At 35.1% G+C, this 13,449-nt stretch overlaps 1 protein-coding gene across 1 annotated transcript in view; it reads left to right on the top strand.

The window, feature by feature from the left end:
* Window positions 1-7,366: 7,366 nt before the first annotated feature.
* LOC150099688 (uncharacterized) overlaps window positions 7,367-13,449 on the top strand; it is a 117,222-nt gene continuing 111,139 nt past the window's right edge. Inside the window, exon 1 of the mRNA XM_090404042.1 lies at window positions 7,367-7,640. The gene's annotated coding sequence lies outside the window, so the exon portion shown is untranslated. The remainder of the gene's footprint in view (window positions 7,641-13,449) is intronic.

Genomic DNA, 13,449 nt, shown 5'->3' with positions numbered 1-13,449 from the left:
TCTGGAAGAACCTTAAGTGAACAAAAACTCTCGTTCAGTACTAAGGAATTTGAAATGTGAGAGAAACGTATTTTTCGTAAGCGAACTCTCGGTCGGTGCTTAAAAGTAATTACTAAAATAAAGAGCCAAAAGGCTTCAGTTCAACGATGCAAAATTATATAAGTAAAGTGGATATTCGATCCAGAATTTTCAAAGACGAATATAGAAACTGTGAAAGATTCGTAAGGTAAGTTGACTAGAGAGCTTACGGGAATACACTACCCGGCATTCACGCTTTCCGTACGTGTAGACTACTTCGAAGACACAGGAGTTGCCCAAGCGTCTATATATTCGTATTTTATTAGTCCATTTTGATAAGGTTTCACTGACTTGACAACCAAACTGAAGCCTTTTGACTCTTTATTTTAGTAATTACTTTGACGCACCGACCGAGAGTTCGCTCACGAAAAATACATTTTTCTCACATTTCAAGTTCCTTAGTACTAAACAAGAGTTTCTGCCCTCCTAAGATTTCTGCTTGGTCTCTGAAGAAAACCAACCAGTTCGAAACAGTTGTCAGGGCAGTGAAATCTTATCAAAAGACTAATAAAAGGCGAATATATAGACGCTTGGGCGGCGCCAATGTCTTATAAGTAGTTCACACCGAGGCAACTCGTGAATGCCGGCCAGTGTATTCCCGTAAGCTCTCTGGTCAACTTGCCTTACGAATCTTTCATAGTTTCTACATTCGGATTTGAAATAATGCTGGATCTAATATCCACTTTACTTATATAATACGTATTCTTGATTATGTACAAAATAATGCGTTGACTTTTTACCACACTACACGCTTTATCACACAGATGCCGTCTTTCTAAAATGTGTTTTATACAGTATTTTATCTGATAGCAGTTTTCTTATGATGAACGTCTTATGATGAATCTTATGATATTCAGAATTTTAACATTTTCTTTGCTTTCTTCTAAATCTGTTAGAAAATGAGAGGTAGACCAACCAGCATTTTTCCGCTATTCAACTTCAATAATCACTGAACTTTTCTTTATCAACATTCAGCCCTCATTTACACAGGTGTTAATTTACATGTGTTTTCTGAAAATTACATTCTTCAGAAAAACACACCTAATAAGCTTGTTTTTTTTTCAATTATAACTAAGGTACCAAGTTTCATTTGCTTTAGTATTTGTAATTACTATAAAGAAGTAAAACAAAAAGAGCTAAATTAGCTTTCTAAGCTCCCAGATAAAACAAAAGAGAATCTCATTAAAAATCTTTTCTGAATTCTTACCATTTTAGTCATTATGCCTACGCTGAATTCTACTCAGACTGTTAATCAGCAGTCTTTTCTCAGTATGAGCTATCTACAGCGCCATGGGATACATACTATCAAAAACTGGATACATCATCACTTTCACGTGCTACGACAGAGACAAAGTTGCACTATAAACGCAGATTGATGAAAAAGAAATTCAAATAAATGCGTATGAAACGGAGCTATGATGTTGCAGTGGAAAAGGAAAACGAAGCTATGATGCTGCGATACAAAAGGAACCGAAATTTTACATTTTTTCCTTGCTTTTCTTAAGACAGAAGAAATTTTGTTCTGCTTAATGTACTGCCCTGCTTTTCCCCATATCTATCATAGAGGAACTTGAGTATATTCTTCTGTTGAACAGGTGTTTTCAACGTAAGAATACTACCAAACTTACTGGAGATTCCCAACCTCGAATAACAAAATTCTAGTTTCTTTAGAACCAATAACGAGTTTCGGGTTATTTGACCCTTAGTTTAACTATTTAACCCTATTTACTGTTACTTAATATGGGCTAAAAGGTTTACAACCTTTTGTAATAAAATTCGGATAAAAAAAAAAAGATGAACTGATCTGTGCTATGATAGTATAACATACTTAGTTAACTTAATATTCTGATATAACAAAAATAAATCCATTGTGTTGAGTAGACAGCAGTAGACCTATGATTGAGTAGACCTATGACATTGCAGGATGATTATGGACACATTACCTTTGTATTATGTTTGTTTGCTTTGATTTTCGTCATATCACCCACACACTCGAGAGATTTCAAGACTTATAATTTAATATTGACATCCGTGGGCAAGTGAATAGAAAGAAAATGATTTTTTTTTTGAACGTTTGTGGTATTTATTAGAGAAAACAGTATGGGACTGTTTCATAGAAGGCAGAGGTATGTGGAATGAAGGAGGAGGAGAAGTTGGCTCTGTGATTTTGGAGCTGAATTGTACATAGACTTATGCTTACCAGCAGCTGCCAGTGTTCGTACATGATAACAGGAAAGCGAGCGGGGGAATGGAAGTAGCCAGGTGGTAGCATCTACGAAAATACTTAGAGAAAAGGTATATATTGAAGAAACAGAGAATGATATAGCAATTTATGACAGATGTTAAGCGAATAGCTCTCTTCTGGATACAATCAAGCATTCTGAGATAATTTTTGGTTCGCCACCAAAAATTATCTCAGAATGCTTGAACGTGGGAACGATATATTCCAAGATTGGTCGGATTTTGGATTTATAAAATGCTAGAAGTTGAGTAGAAGTATTGCTTAGAAAGAAAAAGAGTACCACGCTTTCTGGAGGCTAAAGAAAATATGGGTATGATATGTTTATTCCAGGACAGGCTAGATGTGAAAGTCAAGAAGAGAAAACTGACTTTAGTTGGGGAGCATTAAATTTCTCTAGATTCTTTTTAACACAGTAGAGAATGGCAAGAAGAGCGGTGTTTAAGGCAATGGATAAAGAATATATTGAAGCCTGAATCATCTGCGCATTACAAGATTTTGTAATCAGCAGAGCTATGAATGAGGTTGGATTTTAGTCACTGACGTATAGGAAGAAGAATGTGGATGAAAGCACGGAACTTTATAGTACTCTGCATTGACGGAAAAATCCGACGAGAGAGGGAACGGCCAGAGAGGATGTTGCAAATCCACTCAAAAAGGATAGCAGGAAGACCATAAGATAGCAGCTTCGTAAGAGTATCGCGACGTGCCAAACACTATTAAATGCCTTAGAATAACAAGATTGACCACATGACTTTTTTTTTCCCCAATTCTTTTCATGATTCTTTCCATATTGGTAATCACTAATTAAGTGATGGATCACCAAGCAGTGAAAAGCTGGTTATTATTGATGACCTCCATCGCTTTCGAGAGAGTACTGAGGTAATGACAACATGGGACAATAGTTTGATGGCTGCCGTTTATCTGATAGATGTTAAGGCCGCGAAAAGTCTTGCTTACATGTTGTTGTTGGGCCAGATAAGTATGACTACTTTTGAAGGCGATACAGATTGGGTATTAGTTCTGTAATACCATCTGGGCAACGAAACTTTATAAAAGCTTCAGTAGACTTATTAGTATCATAGATATTGAATATTTTTCTGACGTCCTTCTGGCGAAAGGTCAAAGGAGATATAGTGTGAGTAATTTGTGGTACAGTGGGAGGAGGTCTGTCTTGGTTATCTAAACAAGAGTTGAGGAAGAGTGAAACCAAACCCGTTTGCCCATCTTTGGGAGATGTTACCATTATTCCATCAAGTTTAGAGGGGGGAGAGAGAGAGAGAGAGAGCAGTGGAATATAGTAAGGCAAACGTTTAGCCCAAAAAGCCTTCACAAGGGGTTCTTAGGCTAGACTTCCATTTGAATAGAAAGCAAGCTTAGCACTTGGTTCTTACAAAATCTGTTCATGATTTTTGCAGTTATGCAAGCTGAGTGAGAATATCGAGTTTTTAACTCGAGAAATTTAGAGCACGCTGCATTTTAGCTTGGCTTTAAGGGGTATTGAATACAGTGAGAGAATAAAGGACTCGTCCTAGCAAGAATAATTTCAGTTATTAAATCGGAGCGAATGCTTGGATCAGGAGAGCGGAAGCAATAATCAGACGACAGAAAAAGGACACAGAAATCCCGAATGCGATCCAAACTGGCTTCACTCTAGTGCCATCTGACAAAAGGCTGAAAATGGCTAGGAGAAGGATGATCTGTAGAAAAACAGAAATGGTCAAGTTATGATCAGTTGCCAAGGGTAAAACTAACATCAACAGTGTGTATTTGGTAGGATAACTGGTGGGAAAAAACGTCCAGGAGACTAGATAAGTAATAACATAGTATTAACAATTTATGTTGTGATGGAGTTGAGAGCCTCACTTCGGATTCGGCTGTGGTTAGAGTATAGAGCGGTGCAATGATGTTATGGTTGTTTTGAAAATAATTTTCATATGTTATGTCTGGGTCTGTCTGTTTTAATTTAAATGGTTCTTGATACACACAAATGAAACAGGTACTTCTGTTTCTTTTATATCAAAGTGTACTTTCTTAGTATTTACGTACTTATTCTTAGGAACACACGTATATGTAGACAGCATGAATTATCTTATGTACTTTTGCTAGCTTTCTGACTATGATCAGACGTTTTGCCACAGTAGATATATTCTATTTGCTTAAACGGGAGCAATTAGTGCTAACAAAATCAGGGATTATCGATATCATATTCATGTATTAAAGAATAATTAATTAAATAATGTAAACTAATATAATTTACTTTAGCTTTAAGTCGCCTATCAAAAGAGACGATTTTGAAAATATAACTGCTTTGAGTAGCACTTCTTATGGATCAATAGTATGTCGTAATTTAAAGTGGATCAAGTAGTATGGTTTTCATTTTCAACAATTAATTAGTATGAGTTAGGATCGTTTTAAATTAACCTCTACTCCCCCCCCCCCCTCCCTCCCACACACAGCAACAGATTATTAATGGGAAAACGATGTATGCAAGAGCCAACTCTTTCCAAGTGCTGTACATATTTCTAAAAAACTAATTTGGATGTTTTTAGGATAAGAATTTATATGTCACTGTCTTGAACATTAAAGATAATGAGCAAACGTTTAACAAAACATATATAAGCAAAAATTACAGCGGAAACGACAAAGATCAAATTTGAGGGCTCATCAAATTAGAAACCTAATCAATAATTGCCACATTCTGGAACAGAATTGCTGACAGAAAACTAGTAATTAAGTATCGATTATGTTGGATTATCATCCATTCTCTGAGCCCTTTGCTAATTATGGAATTTGTCCCGAGATAAGTTTTTAGTTAGTTCAGCCTTTCATAATAAAATAGATTTTTAATTTCTACTCGATGAATAGCACTATTGTGCTATAAGCTTCTACAATCTACCATATATAGGGGAGGACTAATATACAAAAAAATTGATTTCTGTTGCTTTCACTCAGAGTAAAAGACAATGGTGTGAATATTCGTGCTCAGTAAAAGTGGTATTTTAGGAAAGTAGTAGTAGAGATTCGCTAGTTGAGCCAGGATACCTAAAATGGTAAAGCCTACAACATTACCATTAGGTTTGCTGTAGCTGTTAAAAGTCAGAAATTCCGTTTTAAATCGTGTTCCAGGTTATTTTCTTATCATGGTCTCCGAGAGATCTGCGAATGAATCTTTCATACTGCACGGGAGAAAGGGATGAAAAAAAGAGAAAGAAAATTAATAGTTATAGCCTTCCTTGCGCAGTGATCTCAAAAAAATTAGTGTGAACTTATTAGCACCGTGAACCTTATTTAGGAATTTTAAATCCCTTTTTAGCAATCATTAGCTAAAAAGATATTTAAATTTCCTAAATGAGGTTCACGGTGTCTTTCGAAGAACGCCAGTGATGAATATCATGTTTTCATCTATAACAAGTTAGTAATTACTTATAAAATATAAGTGTGATGACTGTTTTGGGTTTTACCATCTTATAAAATAATTTTTGTCAGTTTCCTTTTCTAACAGGAACAGAGTTTCTCGTCAGTTTCTGATATATAACCATTACTAACCGTCGCTTTTCTCACAAAAATTGAATTTAAATATACTGTGAGTGAAAGTAAAGCACTACATTTCAAATACTAACCGAACCAGAAATCATCTAGACTAGTTTTTATGAGATAAGATATGTCAATTGTTAAAAAAGTTTAAACTTTTTTTAACAATTGTCCTATCCTATAAAAAACGTTTGCAAATTCCACTCTCCATTCTCCTTTTAATAATTATATTAAAAACGTCAATAAGTTCTACAGTCATCATAATTCGAACAAACATAATTAAGTATACAATAGATGAGGAAATTTAAAAAAATTAAGCCTCATACCTTTCTTCCTGCTTGTAGAACAAATTAAAAATCTGCAAGAAAAGACAATATCACAATATTAGAGTTTTGTCGTTCGATTTAAACGAAATATAAATTATAATAAGATAAAATGCGTATGCAGTTTTCTATTGCAAACTGGAAGAAATTTGTATATATTACTCCGTTGCCTACATTACTATTATTACGTAACCCCTCCAGGGAGTCCAAAGACTCATCGAGGGAGGGTAGACTTTACAACTTGACATCAATCACAACTACACCATCTACCGCCCACCACCACTACTATTATTTCCACATACAAACATCCATGCCCACTGCGGGATTCAAACCCGCAGCCTTTCAGGTGGAGAACGGAATACGCTATCCACTCGGCCAACTAAGTCGACATCAGTACGTTCTATGTGTTATGTATAAGAATAGTGTTAAGATGTTTCAATTTTTGTCCGAAAATAGTTTTTCTTTACGAGCTAGAAGAAACAGTTTCACTACACATCAGAAGAAATGATTGGTGAAAAAGTTGACAGTTTAGTTGTATTTCAGTATTTTTTCATTCAAAACATATTCTTAAGAAAAGTGACGTTGGCACAAAAAGTGAATAGAAATAGGGTGATTCTCCTGATAATATAAAGCAGACTTGAAAATATTATGCGTATCCTATGGTTATTTCTAGAATTAAGTGAAAATATTAATTCCACTGACTTGAAAATTTAAATAATATATATATATATATATCATTTAAAAGATCTCTATTAAATGGGATGTATGCATATTTTTCGCTGAGTTTGTTTAATACTCATGAAAATGTGTAAAATGCAAAGAATAAAAAAGCAATATTCGTCTTTCTTTTCCTTTTATGTTTAAGGTGCAGAAATAAATGATCCCACCCCAAGTACTAAAGGATTTTCACACTTCACTAGCGAACCCATATTTCGTCCCCTCCTTCCCTCAGGCAGTCAGTGATGTAACCGAGTTGGGGTGCTACATCTCTGCATCGCACCAATTCTTCGACCCCCTAACTGCTTACAGACGTCACACTTACAAGTGTCTCCCTCTGCACTGACAGCAACTTTGGAAAGACGGGTTAAGTGAGCTGCTAGCGGATTGTTGTCATGGCAACGGAGACTGCGGACTAAGGGAAGGGATGATGATTGGCAGCAGCTGCAGCAGCAAATGCACGGCTCGAGATGCCGATTCTTTGGTCACATCTCTATGCTCATGTCTCCGTCCCTATGATGGTGATGCCGCCTCAATCCGACAAGGTATATCTACTCAAGAGCTTGCTTCTCCGCATCAGTTAGCAAGCATCTCTGATAACATCAGTGTCATGTTTAGCTTTTAGATGCCAGCGGTTATACGGCATGACGCTTCAGATGCATTCCTGTGTATCCGTAGTTGCAGACAACCCTAACTTCGAGGTGCCGTCGCCCTTGTCTTCCACTACTATAATAATCACAGATGTCTCGGTAAGAATGAAGTTCTAATTCCTTTTCTTTGTAATCTTAGTCTTATCCTCCGTTCATGGTACGCTTGCGTGTAATATTGATCCAGCAGAATTTAACAATCATTAGTGATGCACGCGTACACTCATACACAACATGCCGCTCTCCGCTTTCCAAAAAAAACATATGAAATTGTAAGGTTTTATGAATGCTGGCGTGTAGTCAAGACAGGAAGTCTGCGAGACGAGAGATGCTGCAAACAACGTAGAAGAATGAGAGAAGCAGACTATTATATAAATAAATAAATGAATCAGTTTACGATATGCGAAAACAATATTCAGCAGTCGTTTGGTTGTGAAATTATGGAGGATTGAACAGCAATCCTCTCGCTTGTCCTTTTAATTGATATTTTATACGATTTCTTTTTAATTACTTAATATGTTCCGCTGAATACTGCAGTAAATGTTCAGACGTTTTGATTAATATACTATATTTATTAAAATAGACTTACTTGAGCTATATTTGTCGCTCAAAAGTATTCGCTACTGACATAAATCGTACAATACGTCAATTATATATTTTTGAGTTTGTTTGTCAATCAGATCCAGAGCTCCTTATAAAGGATAAGGGATAGGATCCAAATTTGGTTTACCACTTCCCCTTATTAATACTTAACGGGTTAACTCGCCTTCAACCTTGTGAGCCTGCATTACACCATGTTTTAACTTCTACACGGTAAGGACCACAAATGTAACCAGCACCTTATCGTTATCATAACTGAAATGAATGTAAGAAGTTTATTGAGCTCACTTAGTTCTCAAGATCCCAGGTTGCGGGACCATGGCTTCCACTGGTGTCAACAAATTATCCATTGCTTTTGCAATACTAATAAAAACGTATTCTTACATTTTGAGAACAGCTGCTATAACGGCGAATCGGAACAATACAAAACACTACATGCTCTAACTACAAAACACTATCAACATGCTCTAACTGAGTTACGGATCGGAGCAACGCCGGTAAGTTTTGCTAGTTCAACTATAAAATATGGAACTTCTGAAAAAATGAAGCTATTTGTATTTAATCTTGGTATATTATCTATTGTTGTATAGGATATTTCAGAGGTAGCAGTTTTAAACAAACTCTAATATCGATACGTCTCGCAAAACATGAAGATAAATATTTTCACTTAACATCACATCTGTAGTGAAATCTGCCCCCAGTTAAGATCATTTACAGAATATTGAAGTAAAACGCATAGTTGTTAATCAATAACTATTTTCTTGCGTTGCCTTAGTTCATAGATCATTTAAGAAATAACTTGATAAGTGGTAAATGATTTCATAAATAGATAAGTTAACAGTTAATCTCATAAATCTACAAAGTAGTCATATTTAGTTTCCATTTTATGCAGTTCATAAATCCAGTGGGTGCCATACATCAATAAATGAATTATGCTAATATACAGGGTGTTCGGGATAAATTTGACATATTTATAATTAATTATATTTTTCCGTAAGTTACATGTATTAACACACACTTCTCTTCATTTAAAAGTTTGGACCCTTCTTCATTCATATACAAGATGTCAGAAAGGATGGATAGCTGGAACCCACCTGAATCATGGAAGAGAATAACTTGTATCATGATGATTCGTGCCCGCCATCAAAATAAGGATATTACGACTGCTGCCCAATGCTCCCTGAATACAGTAAAAACAATCAGGCATGAACTAGAGACTTGCAATGGTGACTACGAGGATGTAGCAAGAAGAAAGATCCCTAGCAGACGATCCGATTGCGTTCGTACAGCAGAATTCCTCGCAAATCTGCAGGAACAGGTGTTGAAGAACCCTGGCATTGGAATTCGGGCTTTGTTCGTGGAATTGCTAACTGTAGTCAAGCCCTGGATAACAAGGGTAGCCAATGGTAGGCCGTATGTATGGCAGCAGGATTCGGCCCCTTGCCACACCTCTGGGAAAAGTCAAAAATGGTTGTCTGAAAATTTCTACGACTTCACCAGTCCAAATGTTTGGCCTCCAAACTCCCCAGACCTTAACCCCATGGATTATTTTGTATGGGGCGCAGTTGAAAAAGACACCAATCGCACTTCCAGTAATACAAAAGCCCAGTTAATGGATAAAATTAAAACAGTTTTTGCGGCCCTTCCCAGGGAGACTGTAGCATCAGCTTGTTCGAGGTTCCGAAGCAGAATTGAAGCTGTGATCGATGCTAATGGTGGTTATTTTGAGTAAATCTTGTTGATAGTATTGTAATTAACTCTGCCTGTAATGTTTTTTTTGTCAATTCATTAAATTTAATAGATACAAAGAAGATTTTCTTTTTCCTTACGAAACTGTCAAATTTATCCCGAACACCCTGTATATATTAGCAGAAATCAATTATAGTAAAATCAAACTGGGCCCAATATTGTTCGAAGTTCGACAATAGCTTACAAAAGTCCGGTTTTACAATATCATTGTAATATTGTTTTATTTCTGAATAAAATATAAACTTTTTTATTAGAAATTAGTTAATGTGTATTAACTAATTTCATATAATAATAATAATGATGGGTGATAAAACGAAATGACCTAGCCATTCTAGTCTTGTTAAGTATGCAGAACTATTTATCATTGAAATAGAAACAGAAAATACTTTTTTACTGCATAAAATACTTCTCATATTAAACTAATATGGAACGATATTATCCACCACTATCAAATATAGGCGAGAATTGTTAAGGAATCATCCTATGCAATGAACAATAATAAAAGCATAGAACTTGAAAAAAAGTTCCATGTTTGGTTCCTAGAGCAGAATTTTAGGATTATGGATAATTTAAATAAAGCTTTAATACACCCACTGTACTAATGTACTATAGATTCACATTCTTTCGTAGCTGGAAGTCACATAAAAATATGAACTCAAACACATTTGCAATTATTACGCTGTAAGTAATAGTCATCATAATTAGTTGTGTATTATTGAGCATGTTATTCATAATTTCGAAGTTATAATTTCTGGAGTTATTTTCATCTTAAATAAGCTTTGGAAATGTAATCCCAAATTATATCTTTTACAATTATTTATTATCCAAACGCTATGTGATGCATAAATTTTATCTCACAGTTGCACCGTTCCTTGACTGGCTTCATGGAGAAGAAAAGCACGATTTTTCTGGAGCGGAAAAAAAAATTATACCTTCATCCTATACCGGCTAACTCACTTCAAGTGGCATGCGTAATGAACATTTCTTGTGACAGGGTTCATATCCAGATCGTATGTGTGCACCAAATATGAAGTAAGATGAGAAAAAAGATGTGTATGTAATCCCTGTAGTCATTTTCAGGAGTTAGAAGATAGTTTTGCAAAATAAATTGGTGTTCACAGACACCACCGTCTGGAGACGACTTATAAATGTGTAATATAAGGTACCTGAGGCAAATAAGGCCCACCTTATTTGAAATTTGAATAAGTTAGACAATTGTTTAGATTAATTGAAACAACGGTGTTCATATTAAAGTTTGTATTTTCACTAATTAAAAAAAAACACAAATAAGAACAATTCTGGCAGTAATTTATATTTTAACCAAGTCTTTAAAAAACACCTTGTGTGGGCCATATTAAACCATAGTAGTTTAATAAAGCCCTTGAACAAAATTAAATATTTAAAAAAGAATATAACAATTATTTTAATTATTATTAATTTTAATCATAATTATTAGCTTAAGAACAGTCATAAGGGCATACAAATACGCCACATTCTTCTTTGGTGAGACTAACACACACTCTTCATGGTACCATTTAAGACACCGTGTTCACTGCCTCATATCAGCAACCTTTTCTTCTCTGCATCCATGGCAATACCACCCTTCTTTTGACACTCTGTTTGTTCCTTTATTTATTTATTTTTGGTTCTTCCTGTTTTTTAGTGGCAGCCTTCTCTTTCTTACTGTCCTTTTCTTTGAAAAGATCTTTGGTCACTCTCTGGCCCTTATAATTTAAGGCTTTTCTTCGTGGTGTTGCCTTTACAACCGCATAATTTGGCGTTGGCATTAACTCCTGAAACGATAACTTCAAAGAGTTTTTGTTTTTAGATTTGGCAATGAAATCTCATCATCAGTGTTAGCTGAATCACAAGATGGAGGATTAGGACATGTTCTTACAGCTCGAGCAGGATTCAAAAATTGAGCTTTACGTTTAGAAATTGTTGGGTTTCTCTTTAAAAATAACTTCAACCTATCTTTTCCTGCGAGGTCACTTTCTTTATTGAAATTATTCCTAATTTCATTTTGTTCGCAAAATATTTTGCGATATAGCTTTTAGAGTTAAAGGGACGGCAATTGAAGCAACCTTTACTATTCTTTCTACCGAGTTCTTCTCTTGTTCTTTCGTTAGCACAGTATTTCTTCCTAATCTTTTCGTCGTCTTCTCTGTCTTTAAATGGTTCCTCAATGTTCTTCTAGGCACTCCATAGCGTTCTGATGCTGCACGTTGTGATAGTTGTCCTCTTTGCACAGCTTTCATAGCTGCTTCTAGTCTTTCATCAGTCCAAAGACCCCGTTTCTTCTTAACTTATGACAAATTAAATTCTGACAAATAAATTAGCAATAAAATAAGTAACTATTATGAGCAATGACCAAAAAATAAAATCATACATTATAGCAGTTTAATAAGGCCCATCAGCAAATTTACTGGGCCTTAATAACTACTGCGAACTAGATTAGATCGCATCTATTTTCACGTAAAATATAAATTCAAATCAATTAAACCATTTTTTATCATAAAACTGAATGTTGAAAGAACAATTTAAATATAAAAACAATGCGAAAAGAACAATATTTTAATTAAAACTTACGAATTATTGCGGCGTAATATTATTAAACGGAAAGACACAACCACCTCCCACAAAGGTCTAGCCGTAAATGTGATTTTTTTTAAAAGGGCCTTATTAGACGCCGGGCCTTATTTACCTTAGGTACCTTATTACAGAAAAATATTTGAACTCTTCAGTTCCATTTAAGCAATTGAATAAAATTAAGTATGTTTCGAAATTCTGGAGATTTAATTCTAAAAGAAGAATCTATAAAAGACTTCGTTTTGGCGATTATATGAGGTGTTAAGCAAAAGAGAATGAAATAATCATTTCATGTTAAGAAACCAAAACCAAAATTTGAGCTAAGGAACAAAGATACTGAAGGAAATGACAGTATCTTAATAAGTTATTCTTATATAATTCCGCCCCCACAAAATGTTGGCAGTCAATACTACAGTCATACTCAGGAAATGAGATGGATGCCTAAATAAACTCTCTGGAGAGACTAAACACATTTTAATGCCTTAATTTTTTTCAGAATCATAATAATCTTTCAAAATTAGAAAAGGGAGCAAAATCCATAAGTCAATCAACGAAACTAACCACCATCTTTGAGACTGTATTGCGCTTTATTATGCCTTTTCTACAGGTTTTTGCATGAACAGTATTCCGATGAATTGGCCATCCATCATTCCTCTGCTTTCCTCAAGAGAGTAAAACCATGAGCAGCTGTTGGTAACATACATTTCCTTTCCATTTTCAAACCTGCTAAACGAACTTCGCCTGCACCCCTTTAAATCCATCTAACTATTCTTTGGAATAGTCTTTCTCGCACCGCTTTCCCTAAAGACAACCTTCAGCTGTTCAAGAAATACATTAACAGATTCCTATTTTCTCTTAACCTCTTAATCATACACGGCCCTGACGATCTATAATAATGCAACCATTTGTGTGTGTAGCTAATGTTAAAAACTTAATTTAAAGTACAGTACCTGGACGAATTTTTAGACATTTA

The sequence above is a fragment of the Typopeltis vanoorti genome, chromosome 14 (assembly GCF_054136105.1).
Source record: "Typopeltis vanoorti isolate ZY-2024b chromosome 14, IOZ_Tvanoo_1.0, whole genome shotgun sequence".
NCBI lineage: Eukaryota > Metazoa > Arthropoda > Arachnida > Uropygi > Thelyphonidae > Typopeltis > Typopeltis vanoorti.
Note: the sequence above shows the minus strand (reverse complement) of the source record. Positions and strands in the feature narration are given on the sequence as shown.